We start from the raw sequence: 17,757 nt of genomic DNA on the forward strand, positions 1-17,757 counted from the left end.
GAAAGTGTCTCAGAGTGCCTGACACACGACAGGTACTCAGTAAATATTTTAAAGTTTTTTTTTCCTTCTTCCTTTATGTACTTCAATATTATCATCCCTAAAACAAACAAAAAAAAATCTCTACCAAATTCATAACTATGAAATTCAAGAGATAATTGATGAAAAGAAGTATCTTGTAAAATGGAAAAATCTAAGCTCACAGAGGATATGGGTAAGATTAAAATTTACCCAAATTGTCTTGGTATATTGCTACCTCCTCATACTCCACACAAGATATATTTTGGTCACCTGAAGAAAAAGAAATCTTCTACATCTCCCCTTCAAAAGAGTTTGCCCCAGGTTGATGCTTTCCATGCCTCCCCCTTTCCATGTCTATCAGCAAAGGCTCTTCCTTATGCCATTTCAAACACCATACACAGAGAATACTATGCCCCAAAGACCACTTTTCCCTAAGCCTATCAACACCAGTCCTGACACACCCAACCCAAATTGAAGGTGATTAAGAAAAACAAAGGAGAAAACCAATTCCTTCTTCTTCTTCTCCAGCATCTCAGGATATCACCACAAGTCTCCAAAGCATTTACATTTTCTACATGGAAGTTGTGCTAGCTGGTTATTCATGTAGCGTGACTTGAGGGAGAACAAATGGCCTGAATATTCAAAACTTATTACCATACATGACTTAAAATCTCATCATTACCAATTTTTTTAGTCATGGATAAATTCATGAGATATTTCTGGTTTTCCAGTCTTTAAGAAACAGAGTAGGATTGTATTTCTTACTCCCGCCTTGTGGTTCGGTGTGGCCAAGTGACTGGTTCTGGCAAATGAGTGGCAATCGAAAGTCTCATGTGTAGCAGCAGGCTGGGAGGATGTAAATGCCAGTGGGAATGCTTCCAGAGTGCTTTCTCTCCAACAATACAGTGACTTGCACCATTCAAGATGGTGGCTGCTCTACAAACCAAGGTGAGGATACATAACCAGGGCCCACAAGCACTTCATGAGAGACATGTGGCATGAGCATAAAACAAACCTCTCTTGTATCAAGTCACTAAGATTTTTTTTAATTTTTTTTAATGTTTATTTATTTTTGAGAGAGACAGAAACAGAACACAAGTGGGGGAGGGGCAGAGAGGGAAGAAGACACAGAATCAGAAGCAAGCTCCAGGCTCCACAATGTCAGCACAGAGCCCAATGCAGGGCTCAAACTCAAGAACCATAAGATCATGACCTGGCTGAAGCTGTATGTTTAACCAACTGAGCCACCCAGGCACCCCTCAAGTCACTAAGATTTTGAAGTCATCTGTTAATGAAGCATAACCCAGCCCAACCTGAGAGTTACTCCAACGAAACTAGCCAACAAGTTTCCCTGAAAGGCAGATTTTAACTCAATGTTATCAGTAATTAATATAAAAACAATCAATTAACAAATTAACCCTAGGAAAGAGCACATTTTTAAAGAAATGAAATATAGATAAAGACCAAAATCATTAACACTCAATATTCCAACATATGGCATAGTGCCAAGGAAGACAGGGCAGAGATAGACAGTATAGGAACTTCCTCTGAGCATATAATGGCCTAAGAGCTATAATATATCTAGATTTAGCAATTAGTATAATTATAATTGCAAATATTTAATGAGAACTTACTATATATTAAGCATTATGCTAAGCACTTTACATCAAATGATACCTCATTTAATCCTTACAATAACCTTAGGAGGTAAAAGGCTATCCGAGCTTTATGTAGGCAATGAAGAAAGTAATAAGAAGATAAATTACTTACAGGTCTGTCTAAAGTAAAACCAGTCTCTCAACAGATAATAGATATAAAGAGATAGATGATAGATAAATAGAAGGAAAGAAGGAAGGAAGGAAGGAAGGAAGGAAGGAAGGAAGGAAGACATAATTATAGATTAAAAAAACACATGAATCTTCCCTTATTTGGCAATATTGAATATTTGCATTGCAGATTCTTGCCAGAGAACATAACCAGGCTCTCTGTTCTCTGGTCCTTATCTAAGGCTCAATGATAAAAATAATCATTTTTCCCAGGAGACTGCAGAATATGCACTCTGCCCCTTCTCTGAAATGAATAGTTCTTAATAATTGGGAGCAGGGCACAGACTCCCCTATAAATCTTATTTTCCTAGAAAAATATATGTACAAAGAATTTTAGAAGATCCACAGAGAGCCCATTGAGCCTCATTACAGATTCCTCAGGGGAAACTGGTCACTAAATAGCTTTTTCTAGTAACTGTCTTGGGGCCCCTGGACTTTGTCTCTATAAGCATACATTCCCAGTCACATGCTGGGTCCTTGTCCTGTTCCTGCAGAGGCCTGGGTTGAGGCTTGATGCAAAGGAACGCTCTGGTACGTGCATGTTATAGCAGTGCAGTTACTCAAATGATACGTCCTCTCCAAAGTATCGGAGGAGATACAGACAGGAGGCATTTTGATGAAGGTGATTTCTCAGCTCCAACAGAGGGTGTTGTCTTTGGTCTCCTCAGCATGAGGTCCAGCCAGGTCCAAGCAAACTGTATTCTAAACGTCTCATACCCCAAACATGCCATCTTGAAACACAAGCATAATTACATTATAGGATTGCTAAACCAAAGCACTACACTTCACTCCCTTAAAATGTTTCCTTTTAAAGGGCCAACATGCCTCCTGTCTAATCTTCCTCATACCAAATCCCACCAAGACTAGACACCCACAGCTGCTGATAGAGGAAATCCCTTTGTCGAGAAGATAAGTATCCGTGTAATGTTAAGTGACAAAAGCAGGTTACAGCTTTCCATGCAAAATGAACATCCACACCATCATTGTTTGTAAAAACAATGGGAAAAATACCAAAATGCTAAATAGCAATTATCTCTAGAGGGTGAGATTGATAGTAAGAGTTCTGTTTATAATATTTTCTGGGTTTTTTTTTCAAAGTCTCTGCATAAGCTTACGTTTATAATGTTCATAATCAGAAAAAAAATGCCATAAAAAGTATGTGAGAATCATTAGCTCTTGCTAACATCTTCAAAGACATTGTGAGCCCTTACAGTAGAGGCAGACAAGGGCTGAATATTTATGTGCTAACAGCTTTATGTTCATTATTTCATTTAATCTTCACAAAAGGACTATGTTATAAACATTATCCACCTTTTCAGCTGAAAGGGGAAAATCTGACATTTATGGAGGCTTAAGAAATGTACCCACAATCACATGGTTAGGAGATAGCAGAGCTGAATATTAAACTCAGGCCTGTCTGTCTTCTACAACCTCGACACTTTCTACTATTCCTCAAATGATAGAAATAGTCAAACAATAAAAGTGACATTTTACCTTCCAAGTCTCAGCCATAACTGGTGAAGAAACGGCTGTGTTTTGTGGACTGTGCCCATGCTGGAGGGAACATCGAAGCTTCTCCCCTTTGAATGCCAAGGCTGCCAACCCACTAGATACATGACTTCTCTCCATGAAGCGCAAGGAAGTTGCAGAACTTGAAGAAATGTGAGAACCGAACTCGGTAGTCAAGTAATGAGCCTTAACAAGGCAATAAGGTCACTGCCTGCAGGAGGAGACCAAGAGACAGCAGTCACCACTCCAGAATACAGGCTTCCACACAGGCCTGCCCAGCTTTCTGGTACTTTCCCAAAGTTTCCTGGAGGAAAGCAGTGTTTCTCCTCATTGCAGGGCCGGCCTGGGGCCCCGAGCAAAGCGGTACCTGGCTGGAATTTGCATCAGATGGCTGAGAGGCTGGCTCTGTGGCTTGGAGCCTGGGGCTTAGTGGCCCGGTTGGTGCTTCACTCCAGTTATCTTTCTGTGAAGAAACACTCTGCATAATTTACAGAGCTTGCACTGCTAATCTCTACCAGCTGTCTCACAAATGCCTGTATTGAACTAAAGTGAGGTTTCAGGGAGCTGGAGGAAGAGCCAGAATTCCTTCTGATGGGTCATCTTTGACAGCTGTGACTTTAAAATAATGAGGCTTTGGAAGCATTCTGTAAACCCATGTGTTCATCAGGGTGTCACTGACTCCAAGAGCACTCTGATGCTTTCTCTCCCTTCTCAAACCCACTCTATGACCAGAAAGAAACAGAAAAGAAAACCATCTCCTGACAGCACTAGGAATAGGGAGGGGTGGACCACTGCCCAATCAGAAATGCTTTACAGCCTTCCAGAAATTAAAAAGGGGATGGGATAGTTCTGGTCTGTAAATAGATGGATGAGGCCACAGCCCAGAATATGCTGAGAAAAGTCCGTGGAATGGGAGGTGAGCTTCCCCTCAGATGTGCACTTCTTCCATGACTTGGAGTATACAAATTTACCACAAACTAAGTGGTTTAAAACAACACCAATTATCTTGGTTCTTTGGCAGTTCAGGAGTCTGAAATGGGTCTTACAGACCAACCAAAGGCTGTGTTCTTTCTGGAGGTTCTAGGGGAAATGTGTTTCCATGTCTTCACTACTTTCTAGGGGCTGCCCACGCTCCCTGGTCCAGGGCCAAGCACCCTGCCAATGCTCCCGCTGTCATGTCTCCATCTCTGGCTCTGTCCTTACAGCCTACCTCTCACAATAACCTTTGTGATTATTTGGGCCACCTGGATAATCTAGGATACTCTCCCCATCTCAAGATCCCTAACTTAATCATATTGCAAAGTCCCTATTGCTAGGTAAGGCAATGTATTCAGAAGTTCCAGGGATTAGAATGTGGACGTCTTTGAGGGCCATTATTCTGACTAGCACATATGGTAAGGTGATACAGAGTGGAGTAAGAAGCAGGACAAAAAATAAGGCTTTAGATACAAGATAGTTCCAAGCAGCTATACAAGTTGGTGCCACATACGGTGGTCAGAACAATTGGTAACACTTAAATGCTTGCCCTTGGAATAAAGCTGGATAAACACTCTCCAAAAAAATTTGAACAGTCTGCCAGGGAAGGTCTAATTCCCACACAAAAGAGAAAGATCAAGAAGAACACACAAAACAACTAATCCCAGAGGAAAGAGATATGGGGGCGGGGGGCAGAGATTTAAAGTTTTTAGTTAGTATCCTCACAAAGACGTTAAAAGTTTTACATTCATTAAACAAGAATAGTCTGCCGTGAAAAGGGAGCAATTCTATAAATATTCTTAGAAAAGAAGATCGTGATTTTTAGAACAAAAATACAACAGGTAGCCTAGATAAAGCTGAAAACAACTTCAGATCCTAAGGCAGAGACAAGGGTAGAAAATACAAATGAAATGGAAGATAAGCACAGAAGGCCCAACCAACATCCATCTAACAACAGTTTCTGAAGGAGAAGAAAAAACAAATAACAACAATAACAACAACCAAAAACAAAAACAGAAACAAAAAAACACCACAGGAAAACTATTAAGGAGCATAAATAACCAACAAAATAAGATAAAAAAATTTTCCTGAACTGAAGAGACAGATGATTCTTCTTTTGAGAGAGGCAGATGAGTGCTGACCACACATCCTCACAAAACTATAGATGGCCTCAATGAGTGAAAAGACTCAGAAGTCTCCACAGACATAAATTTTTTTTTTTGTTTTGTTTAACCAACCAACCAAACAAACAAAATGCCTCACCTACCAGGGAACGCAAATCAGTTTTCAATAGTAACATTATTTAGAAGACAATGAGTCATGATTTCAAAGCTCTGTAGAAAATTATAATATTGAATCTAAAATTCAGATCTTCAGACAAACTATCTAAGGTGACGAGGGGAAAAAAATCAATACATTTTCTGACAGGTTTCAGGAAGTTTGCTCAGGAAAGGCATCTGGCAAGTTGCATTTTTATTTTAATGTACCTGGGAGTTACTGTCACAGAATAAAGAGATGAGGAAGGGGTAGACTAGAATATAGCTGCAGCAGACACCACAGCTAGCTCACCCAATACCCATGCCAACCCCCTTTCTGTGAGTCTGTATGCTACAGAGACAAAGGTCAGAAACTCCCCTTCCCCCGTTGTCAGTAGCCAGCTGCCTTAGGAGGTAACATGGTATTTTCTGAGGCAGCTGGCTATAAACTCTCTTCTCTCTTTCGTAACATCCCAGGTGCTGAGTAGCAGGCTACCAAGCAGAGGCATTTTTTCCCAAAATTCTCATTTTGGACTTGGGGGTTTCTCCTGGATAAAACATTCACTCCTGGCCCTGTCACATCTTCTCTGAAGAACGCAGAAGTTCTGTAAACCACATATTACCCTGACATATATCACTTTCTGCTTAAATAAACTAATGTGGATTCTGTGGCCTGACTTTGGGGATTAGGAATAAGAGTAAGGAAGGTTAGGACAAGTGGCTGTTGCCTTCATTCTAAATGCTTCTGTCTTACTTTATTTTTTGCGATGTGCATGCATTATTTTCAATAGACATTTTTTTTTAATTTTAATGTAGTAGTGGGCAAAAGAAATGAGGTCTTTTGTCTAGTTCACAGATTAGCAAGCCCAAATGAGCTGAAAACATGTGCACGGTTCTTCAATTCACCAGTAACCAAAGAAATGTAAGTCAAACTTATGCTATGCCTGTTAAACTGGCATAAATTTGGACGGAACATACCTATTACAGGTTGAGATGTGGAAAAATTCTACTTTCAGGTGGAAGTGTGAAATGTTACAGCCCCTTGAGAAACCAATCTGGAAATGCTGATTAAAATATAGATTAAAAATTTAAATATATGTACTCTTCAATTCAGCCAACTCAATCCTAGAAATCTATCCCACAGAAATAAATAAAACCGCCAGAACTTAAAAACTTTTTGTTATAATTGTTCCTCGTAGTAAACCCTAGTGTTAAAAAAGTAACCAATAGTGATTAAAAAATTGAAGAGATCAGGGTTCACCCACACTATACCTTTTAGAAAAATGGATCACCTATAACAGTTAATATAAGATATGGAGTTCCACAAAATGTGAAGTGAAAAACAACAAGCTCAAGAAAAGTGGGAAGTCACCCCAAATACAGCATATATTTTCCAATCTCTCTGCTTTTGCTCACACTGTCACACTTCTATTTAAAACACCCTTCTTCCCTGACATCAACCTCTTACCTCTGCCTAAAAAGGCTTACCTATGTTGAATATAAATTAGCCTTACCATTTTAGAAGAGCAGTACAAAAATATTCAAAATATTCACCCAACAATCTTAAACCTCTGAATTTACAATAAAGAAGTAAATGTAAATGAGGCATATACAAGAAATTATATAATTTAAAAAAAAAAAGAAAGAAAACAATCCAAATGTTCATCACTGGGGAGAACAGGGCTAGTCAAATGATTTATGATTTGTATGCTCCATAATATATTACACAGCCATTAAAAAGGATGATGGAAGTCATATCGATTTGTTAAAAACATGTGGGACTTACTGTGTAAGTGATAGAGGTCACTCACAGACAAACATGTTATGATTCAATAGCATAAAGTTAGGTGTATTTACCTGGACATATATTCATATTTATTTATAGAGAGATTAAGGATTTCCCAAAATATTTTAACAGTGGTTAAATATGAATCTTTGAACTTGTGAGATTTGAGCTCATTGTAGTTTCTTGTGCTTTTTCATTTTTACATACTATTTTAATTTTTACCCAATTATATGTTATATTTTATAAACACAATAGTGCTATTTTCTAAAAGTTCCAAGTTTTAGACTGTCAAATTATATTTAATAGACTTAATAAAATAATAACTGGCATTTATTGAGCATTTACAATACACTCAGTACATGCTAAGTACTTGTACCTATGTTAACTTACTTGTCTTCACAACAAACTTATTAGTCAAGTACACTTATTATCCAAATTTTATAGTGAGGGAAGTGAAGTATAGAAACGTTATTTACTTTAGAAATTCAAACTGCGATATTTTTGAATTTTTCTAAACAGTTTTGAAATGACAATGAAAAAAGTTTTCCATTTATCAGCACTCACCCATTATCTAGAAGAGTCAACTAATCAGGACCCCTTATTCAATCTCTCATTCCCTAAGCCATCTGCTTTTAGCATGAAGGTTTAACTCTTTCTGTTCTTATCAATGTGCCCTCTCCCCACTGTATTTTCTGCCACCCTTTGAAGCACAGCTATGGTGAGGCTTTCTAGCATTGGCTATACTCATTTACATGGACCAGTATCTGTGTGGTTATAAAACTATCCTTTACAAGATTTTCCTTCATGCTGTGACACCCAGAAGGCAAAAGAAACATAATAAATGACTCAAAGTTTTAATGCTTAAAGGTTTGTCACATGGGAAAAAAAATGCTCAACAAACACAGCAACCCAATACCCATGCACTTCACATTTCAGAGCACGCAATGGATGAGATGTAATTACTGTGGTTAATTGGTTCCTGGTAAAATGTCACTGAGAATAAGAACTCATTAATATATCATTTCAATCACTGGAGACACCAGGTGCTCTTACTCAGGGTCTGCTCCGTGGTATCAGTACTGACATCTTTCTCAGGGTTATTGCCCTCTTCAAAGGAGAAAATATAAACACCAATGTGTATATTATGATTTGGAACGTGTTCTCTACAGTTTCTGTAAAAAGTCATGCAAATTATCCAGCCAGGTAAACTTCTACATAATTCAGGGAGATCCATGTGAGATTTCTGTCTAAAAGCCTGACCTTTACACATTAAGCAGGTGTGTGAGTTTGACAAATATAAATGCAGATGAGTAAAAAATACTATCTCTGGCTTGTCTTTATTAATGCTATTTTGGAAAAAAATGTAATTTATCAGACTGAAAGAAAAGCTGTTACATCAAGATTGTCTCACAGGTCATGTTTCCACATCAGGGAGTTAAATAAGCCCTAGAGATTAAAATAATTCAGGAAAAAGCCCTAAATGTATTCCACCAATTTTTAACATCATCTCTTCTGCTCTCATGTACCTCAGTATCCATATAGCTCCCATATCTCTAAACACTGCATGTTGAAATGAGAATGAGAATGATGAAAATAATGAAGGAGAAGAAGGAAGGGGAGGAGGGTAGAAAAAGGGGAGGAGGAGCAGTGGGAAGAGGAGGAGAGGAAGAGAAAGATGATAGTGGTGCTGATGGTAATGATGATAATGGTGGTGGTAGTGATCAAGATGATAGTGATAATGGTGAAGATAATGCTGGTGATGTTGATGATGAAGTGGTGGAGATGATGCTGGTAGTGATGCTGCTGCTGCTGCTGGTGATAAAGATGATGGTGATAATGGTGATGATGCTGTGATGTTGATGATGATGATGGTGATGGTGAAGGTGATGCTGGTGGTGGTGATAGCAATGATGATGCTAGTGATAATGGTAAAAATAATGCTGATGCTGGTGATTGTGGTGGTGATGTCAATGATGATGATGATGGTGGTAGTGGTGGTGGTGATGATGATGAGATAAAGATGATGGTGATAATGGTAATGATCATGGTGATTTCGGTGATGATGACGATGGTGACAGTGGTGGAGATGCTGGTGGCGGTGGTGGTGGTGGTGGTGGTGATGATGATGCTTATGCTTATGATGGTGATGGTGGTGAAGGTGATGCTGATGGTGGTGATGTTGGCGATGCTGGTAGGGAGATGATGGGTGCCTTCTTGCATTAGCCACAAGTACGCACTTCTAGGTTCCTAACATGCATAAGGACATTAAAAAGACAGTCATTGGAACTGAAAGAGAAACTACATTTCCACATTAGACATTTCTTCATTTTACTTTCTAATTTAGTTATTATTTTTAGCAACCAATCTCCATATCACCTTCCATGAGAAATACTTCTAACATTTCCAAACTTGTGGGGGATTTTTAGCTAAATATATTCATCCTCAAAAAGGTGGGGGGAAGGATTTTCTCACCAGAAGACTGAACTTGTCTATATGTGGAAAAGTTCCTTCCTGAAAAGCATTTGTGCTTTTCACAAAAATGAGTATTTATTAACATGGAAAATTGATTTTGAAATGTTGAATAAAAAAAATCTGCTTACAGAATAGAATGCACAACATGAAAATCACTTTGGAGATATGACATTAATACATAGTCAACTCTGGGTTGTAGAATGATAGATGATTTTATGTTCTTGCAGTTTTTTGCTTTCCTACATTTTTCCAGACTTTTTTTTTTTTTGCAATGAGCATGCGATACATTTGTGATGAGATAAAAATATTCTTTTAAGCCTCTGCAAAGAAAGAGGACATTTTTTCTGGCTGTAGCTGGAATACTAAAACTGTAAATGGAATGCTTATATGGAGGAAGCAATGAAACCTGAAAATACAGACCTCACTTCTCTGCTAGAGCTGAACTTACAGCAGTAAAAGGGCTCTCAGGGAGAAAAAAAGAAATAACATGAAGTGTTGAAGAGGAAACACTTGCAAGGGTCAGGGAGAGGTGTCTGAAAGAGGCAGAGTTCATTTCAGCTCAGCAAATACTTATTTATCATCTTCTCCATACCAAGCAGTGAGCTCCACAGCAAGATAGAGAATCCGAGTGTTTAGAGAACCTACAGCCCAGCAGGAGAGAGACCAGTGGGAGCACCTGACTTCAATGCAGTGGCAAGAGTGTTCTGCATAGGTGGGCACTGGCTCCCATGAAATCCCAGAGAGACCCTAAAAACCAGCACGAGGGTAGATTTCTCAGAGATATACATATAGAAGGTGAGCAAAACTAAAAGAGAGAAAGAAGTGAGGGTGTGTTCCAGGCAAAAGTAATGCCACTAACAAAGACACATCAGTGAACTGCAAGGTGCATTTGTGGAGCAACATACAGAGGCAGGTTGGTAGTGCTAGAGTATCAAGCAAGGCAGACAAGCTTATGGTGTTGGGAACCTCCACCCTTCTATATGAGACTAGGAAGGTTAGAATTTAACTGGTAAGAATGGAAATCCATTCATGGGTTTTAAGAGGGTTCACGATGCTAAGCCTTATATTCCCAATGATGTTAAGAACCCCCTCACCCTTTTGTGTTCCTGAAATGGCTTCACAAAAATACCCATCCTCCCCATGTGACCTATGCGAAACATGCCATCCACACTTTGTCATGACTCCAATAACACCATGGGTGCCTCCCTTGTTTGCCTTTGACAAGACTGAACACAGACCTTTCCCCTTTTGCCAGGCACAGACTATATTAGTTTCCAAGGGTGGCCATAACAAAGTGCCTCAAACTAGGTGGCTTAAAACAACAGAAAATTTTTTGTTTCACAGTTCTGAAGCCTAGAAGCTTGAAATCAAGGTGTTGGTAGGGCCATGCTCTCTCAAGACTGTATGGAACCATCGTTCCATGCCTTTCTCTTAGCTTCTAGTGTTGCCATCAATTTTGTAATTACTGGCTCAAAGATGCATCACTCCAATCTCTGCCTCTGCATCATGTGGCCTTCTCCCCTATGGGTCACTATCTTCACCTCTTCTTGTAAGGACAGCAGCCATATTGGATTAAGGCTCACCCTAATGACCTCATCTTAACACAATTACATTCAGCAAAGACCCCATTTCCAAATAATATCACATTCATAAATACTGGTTTGGACCTCAACCTATCTTTTAGGGGGACACCATTTAACCTAGACCCTCCAGCTTCCCATTCTTTATCTCATAAATGATTCAAGCTCTTTGTTTCCCTGAAACTAGCTAGCCACAGGGGAAAACAAAAACAAAAACAAAACACACATTACTTAAGCAGATTACTGACTGAAGCTTTCCCCATTTAAAATACAAACCCAACTATAAATCACTCCATCTGTAATGTCCTTACCCCTCCCTATAAAACTCTAAGGCAAATCCACATTCCAAGATACCCTGAGCTTCAGATCTGGGGTGCTTTCCTATTGCAACAGGCTGAATAAAATCAATCCGCTTACTTGTTCAGTTTTTGTCTTTGACAGTGAGTAAAAGGTCATAGTCAAATCCTCTCATGTATTTTGAGCAGCAACCCGCAGGTAGGCCATGGCAGCAAGGGCTGATAGTCGATGCTTGAACTCTGCTCAGCCCCGACCCTGCCACAGGACCACACCTGCGCTCACACCTTCTTTGCTAAGAACATCAGCTGCTGACAGCTCTCAGGGACAGCTGAGGGAATTGCCTTAGCTTATTCACTGTGTACTCTAAAGACTAGACAGATGTGACAAGATAATGTATTCATGGTTTGTTTCTTCTAACTATAGGTATTTTCCTTCTCTACCCTCTAGCAAATATAAAAAGGGAGCCAGGCCCAGTGTTGCCTTCTCTCGTGCGTTTTTGTGTTGCAGAGGACAGAGGCACCCAAGAGATAGCACTCCCTTCCCCTATCCCCTTTTGTGTCCAAGACCCATTGCTCGGTGAAGCGGTTAGGCTGAATGGTCCCAGAGCAATGGATGGGGCAGGGCATGTGGCAGCAGCCATATCAAAAGCACCTGGGGGGTGCTTGGGTAGCTCAGTCAGTTAGGCATCCGACTCTCGATTTTGGCTCAGGTCTTGATCTCATGGCTCATGAGTTCGAGCCCTGCATCGGGCTCTGTGTTGAAGTGCTGAGCCTGCTTGGGATTCTCTCTCTCCCTCTTTCTCTGCTCCTCCCCTGCTTGTGCTCTCTCTCTTTCTCTCAAAATAAATTAAAAAAAAATTTTTTTTTTTTTAAAAAGCATCTGGTATTTCTTTCCGAAAGAGCCTGGAAACAAGACAAGTTTTTCAGCCCCTTAAGGAGAGGTAACCAGAGTACCAGAGCTGGCTCAGGGATGCTGGGGAGACAGAATATTAAGAAAGGTGGCCGAGGGGTGCCTGAGTGGCTCAGTTGGTTGAGCGTCTGACTTTGGTTCAGGTCATGATCTCGCGGTCCGTGAGTTCGAGCCCCTCATCGGGCTCTGTGCTGACAGCTCAGAGCCTGGAACCTGTTTCGGATTCTGTGTCTCCCTCTCTCTCTGACCCTCCCCCGTTCATGCTCTGTCTCTCTCTGTCTCAAAAATAAACGTTAAAAAAAAAAAACTTAAAAAAAAAAAAAAGTGGCCGTGGGAACAGTAGCCAAAGACAGCATGCCACTGCTTGACAGGGAAGTAGTGTAGCCACCCACCTTCCAATAAACCTTGTAAATTTGAGCAGTGAGAACCACAGCCATCACAATGATGGGCTGTAGACCAGAGGGCTTTCTGCCATCCCCACTGCCCTGATCCTTGTTTGCCTGAGTGGAAATGGGGCAAACCTTCCAAACAGGATAGAGATCTAATTTCTCACCCTCTAGAGAGTTAAAGCTCACAGTCAGAATAAATTTGATTTATAAAAACAAGGTATTTCTCACCACCCCCCTCCAAGAGTGTGGACTAAAATTTTCACTGCTGTAGAGGCAATGTAATCCAGCCAGACGGCAGTATAAATAAGACAGCTGCCTTTCAGCAGCTGTGTCTCTCCAAACTGCAGCTCAGCGATCATAATTAAAACCCTCTGGAAATCCACTCTCCAGGGAACTGTGGTGGGTCACCTCTCCCAATGCCCTACCAACAAAAAAACGCTGCCTCTCTCCTCCTTGTTCCTCATTTGTCTTGTAAACAAGAAATTAAACTTCCATCTCTCAACCAAGTTGACTTGGGTAACATAAGTGCAGGTTCAGTGGGTCTTTCCTGCCCCTGTGGGAATTGGGGGAAAAGACGTGGGGTGTCCCTCCTCCCGGGAATCCCCCTCAGTTTCCAAACAGGTAAATGAGAATATGAGAAGATAGACTCTCTGACCTACGTGGCAACAGGAAACCAACTGCTGGAGACGCTCAGGAAAGAAGAAGAGGTGGTATTGTGGAGAAGGAGCCCTTCCCAGGAAACGTACTTGGGAAATGGGATGGTCCCCTTTTTTATTTGCTTTAACCTCTTCTGCTGTCGATCCTCTCAAAGATGTTGAAGTCCTATCTCAGGCCTTCCACAGTCGGAGTCACCAAGACCCCCAACACTCCACGCCCACCCCACCCATGGCATCCACTTGGCCCCTCTGCCTTCCTGAATTGCCCTTCCTGGTGCTCCCATATTTCTGGAATCAGTTTGCTGGTCCCTGTGGGGGCCCAGGGGCAGATGCCCTTCAATAGAATTGTGTGTTCTCTCCATTCCTGCCCCCACCCTGGCAGCATCTTAGGACAACAACTCCCAGGGCTACTCAGTACTGTCAGTTACAAGAAGAGCCTCATCTGGACCATTTAGACTTACCTTTAAGGACAGAGGAAGTCCTGCCCATGAAATATAAAGGTTTTCCCCTTCTCCCAGTCAGAACTAACCACAGAGAAACAGCTTCACTCCTCTTCTCCACTGTCCATCTCCCTGTACCTGGTCTCTCTTGCTTCTTAAGAGCTGAGGTCTGGGCAGAGCCATGAGGGAAGGGGGTCCTCTTACAAAACTCATGCTGTCCCCCTTTAACCAGCAACAGCCTTGATGCAACAGCCTTGATGGGACAGGTGTCCCACACTGGGGCTATGTGAGGGCTACGTGAGGGCACCTCCATATGACAACTCTTTGGTGAGCACTTAAGACAGTGGGAGTTGTTGGGCTCTGTGCTGACAGCTCAGAGCCTGGAGCCTGCTTCGGATTCTGTGTCTCCCTCTCTCTCTCTCTGTCTCTCTGTCTCTCTGTCTCTCTCTCTCTCTGTCTGTCTCTCTGTGTCTGTCTCTCTCTCTAAAATAAACATTTAAAAAAAGGTGGTGGGAGTAATCAGGTCATGTTGTTTTCAGCTTTGAGGCTTCAGTAGAAAACCTGAAATCACAGGAAAAATTTTGTATGTGATCCGGCTACATATTTGACTCCTCCCAATCCTTCAAAGTCCCAAACCAGCTCCTGACCTCTCCAAGACACTTTCTGCCCTGACAACTCTGGCCCTCACTGAGATCTCCTTTTCTGGAATATCCAATGCACTTAATGTCAGAACAACACATTCTGATGAGTAGATATATTCTGTCTCATGTTGGTCTCCTGTTGTTTCTCCATGTTGTTCCCAATAGCACGGCAGACTTTTTGAAGGCAGAAACTGTGCTTTATACTTATTTTGTATCCCCTATGGCTTTTACCTCTTTGCTGCCAACATAAAGGTGCTCGATGCATATTTGAAGTGAGTTGAATTGAATTTTCAATCAGACACACACTGGAGAGAGAGCCTCGATGTGGCTAGGGGTGCAGTGCAGCAGCACAGAAGAGAGATTGCACACAAAGTTTCTTTCGAAATTTGGGTATTGTAAGATTGAAGAAGGGCTTTTTAAAGGTAACATGTGCTGTCATTGCTGGCACCTGGGTAATGTTCATACATCTCTGGGAATAACGACATGGGCTTAAGATCCAGTGCAGCGGATCCATTTGCACAGGCAGCCGCTAGCATGAGCACCGTGAGAGGGGATGATGGAGGGAGTGAGGAGATGACTGCCTTTCTCACCTCTGCTCAAACCTTCCCACCCAGGTTTGGTGACTAGACCTGAGTGGCAGACACCCAGATGTGGCAGGAAATCCCAGTGGGACCAGGTGCCATGGGTCAGAGAGGCATGTCCCCCTCCTCTCCTCTCTCACATGCACACACGTGGAGGCATGCACATCCCCACAGAGCATCAGTAGGGACTTACCTGCCAAATGCAAGTAACCAATAGGGGCTGAGCTAGTTCCTCTCTTTCCTTACCTTCACACCCCTTCTCCACTGGAAGGGAGTGTCTTCCGGAAAGACTATAATACTGCTCAATCCCCTCCAAGTGCTCTTTTATCCTTCTAACTTCAACATGTCTACCTTGGATTACTGAAAGAAGACCCCAAGGTCTCAGACCCCACCAGCTAATGAATTCAGAAATACTTTCCAGTTAAGATGACTGGCACGACATCACTGGAGTCTCAGAGACTAGAGCAGGAGATGGAAAGCCACGGCATTCCCTTCCTTTCCTGTAGACCTATGGAAACTTTAAAGAGTGTGCAATCCTTGCTCCCAAAGCTGGTGGACTTAGGGTTCCTCAGCCCTGCGAGCATCTTATCACTTCCCTTGAATCTGGAAGATGGGACCAAGGCTCTTATCTGCATTTCCTCTGCTCATCTGCACTTCCATCCCTGCCAGATGACAACAGCCATGCTTTCCTGGACTTACTGGAGCAGGAGGTCCTCCTACCACAGCCAGCCAGGCTTCTCCCCCTCACCCTGCTCCCAAACTTCTCCAGCTCAAAAATTACCTTGGGGTGATAATAATATAAGACAAAATTGAAATTAATTTACTAGAGGTTGTGGGTCATTTAGATTCAACTAGTCATTTTTAGGTAGTACTCAAAACAGGTAGGGCCAAAGAGAAGGCACTGAGAACTTTCTTTACTACCCTTTGAGTCAGGTTAGCCTGGTCCAGTCCTACAAAGAAGGGCTCAAAAAGCTGGCAGCAGAGATAGTTGGGGCATAGGAGTTGTATCTCTGCTTGGTCCTGTGGCTGATGGCAGTGTATTCCCAATGTAATGATTCTTTTTATGTGACAAGGAGCTGGAGAAAAGGATGCTGAGCAAAGGAGTCCATATATTCCCCATAACTCGAATTACTACAATGAATTGCCACATTACTCACCTTTGCACTGGACATTAATCACAAAAACAAAAAACTGCCGAGCCAGGGAGTTACAGAGGATGTGCTATTTCAGCCCTCACCCTGTGCCAAATGCACACAGCAGTGATGAAGTTTGTGGAGCTCCCCCTGCCCATCTGCTGCTAAACCATTAGCATCGAGGCTGGAGAGGCAAAGTCTCAGCAGGGACTGAGACAGAGCTGGGCTCCTCCTCACCTGAGAGGCCATCTGCCTGCAGAGGGCAATCCAGATCCTCCTCTGGCCCTTGTGCTTGCCATTCAACATGTCTCTACAGGCTCATGTCTGATTTTGCCAAACTCTGGAGAAGGAGAACCTGAAATATTAAAAACAGCCATACTGTTTAATATTATATATATGTGAGGAAAAAAGAAACAAAAATTATTTATTTTATGCCACAGAAAGAGGTAAATTATTAAGGTGAACATGGAAATGACCAGGAGATAGATAAATATGATCTCATTTGTCTATGTATATGTTTTAACAAAATACACAATATTTTCCATCAGCTTGTGGAGACAATCTCAAAGGTGACTCTAAGTAGGCTTACAGAAGTAATGTGTCTAGAACAATTGAGTTTGGGGCTAGGATATTCCTTTAACATGACTTCTGGAATTGCTTCCCCTCCCCCAGGTGGGCATCAGGTCCAGGGTCCTGCATAAAGCAGGGAAACAGGGTCGCCTGGGTGGCTCCGTCAGTTAACCATCCATCTGTTGATTTTGGCTCAGGTCATGATCTCATGGTTCATGGGTTCAAGCCCTGCATTGAACTCTGTGCTGGCAGTGCAGAGACTACTTGAGATTCTCTCTCTCTCTCTCTCTCTCTCTCTCTGCCCCTCCCCCACTCATGCTTGCTTTCTCTCTAAGTAAGTATTTAAAAAAAATAATAAAGCAGGGAAACAGGGGTAGGGGGCAAGGTTAGGAAGGTGGTCATCAGTCACCTGTCTACACTGGCTCCACAAGCCACCAGTGCTCTCCCTGTCATGGTCTCTTCAGCTCCAGTGTACTGTTATCTTGTGGGCAAGGGAAGTTTGCCCTGGATCCCTGCCCTGTGCTCCTGACACACCCTGCAGTCATTTTCTCTGGGTCTTTCCAAGCCCCTACTTCTCTGCTAGGGAACAGGGCTTGATTTCCCAGTGTTCTGGCACAAATAGTCCTCTGCTCTTCCTCCTTCACATCCTTCTTGATCCTAAAGAAAATCTTTCCCCCAGATAATATAAACTATCATATAAAGAAAATACAAAGTAAAAA

General features: G+C 41.9%; 1 long non-coding RNA gene across 16 annotated transcripts in view; it reads right to left on the bottom strand.

Annotated features, from left to right (window-relative positions):
• The window catches only part of LOC102965678, a 165,674-nt gene that overhangs the window by 62,221 nt on the left and 85,696 nt on the right, over positions 1 to 17,757 (bottom strand). For 12 of the 16 annotated variants that reach the window (XR_006220645.1, XR_006220650.1, XR_006220647.1 and 9 more), the window contains 2 exons: positions 16,706 to 16,823; positions 1,223 to 3,564 (listed from right to left, as the gene is read on the bottom strand). This is a non-coding gene — a long non-coding RNA (uncharacterized LOC102965678). Of the gene's footprint in view, positions 1 to 1,222; positions 3,565 to 9,492; positions 9,618 to 16,705; positions 16,824 to 17,757 lie in introns of those variants that run through there. The other 4 variants (XR_006220639.1, XR_006220638.1, XR_006220637.1 and 1 more) reach the window with 2 other exon arrangements.

This window comes from Panthera tigris, chromosome C1, assembly GCF_018350195.1.
Source record: "Panthera tigris isolate Pti1 chromosome C1, P.tigris_Pti1_mat1.1, whole genome shotgun sequence".
Lineage (NCBI taxonomy): Eukaryota > Metazoa > Chordata > Mammalia > Carnivora > Felidae > Panthera > Panthera tigris.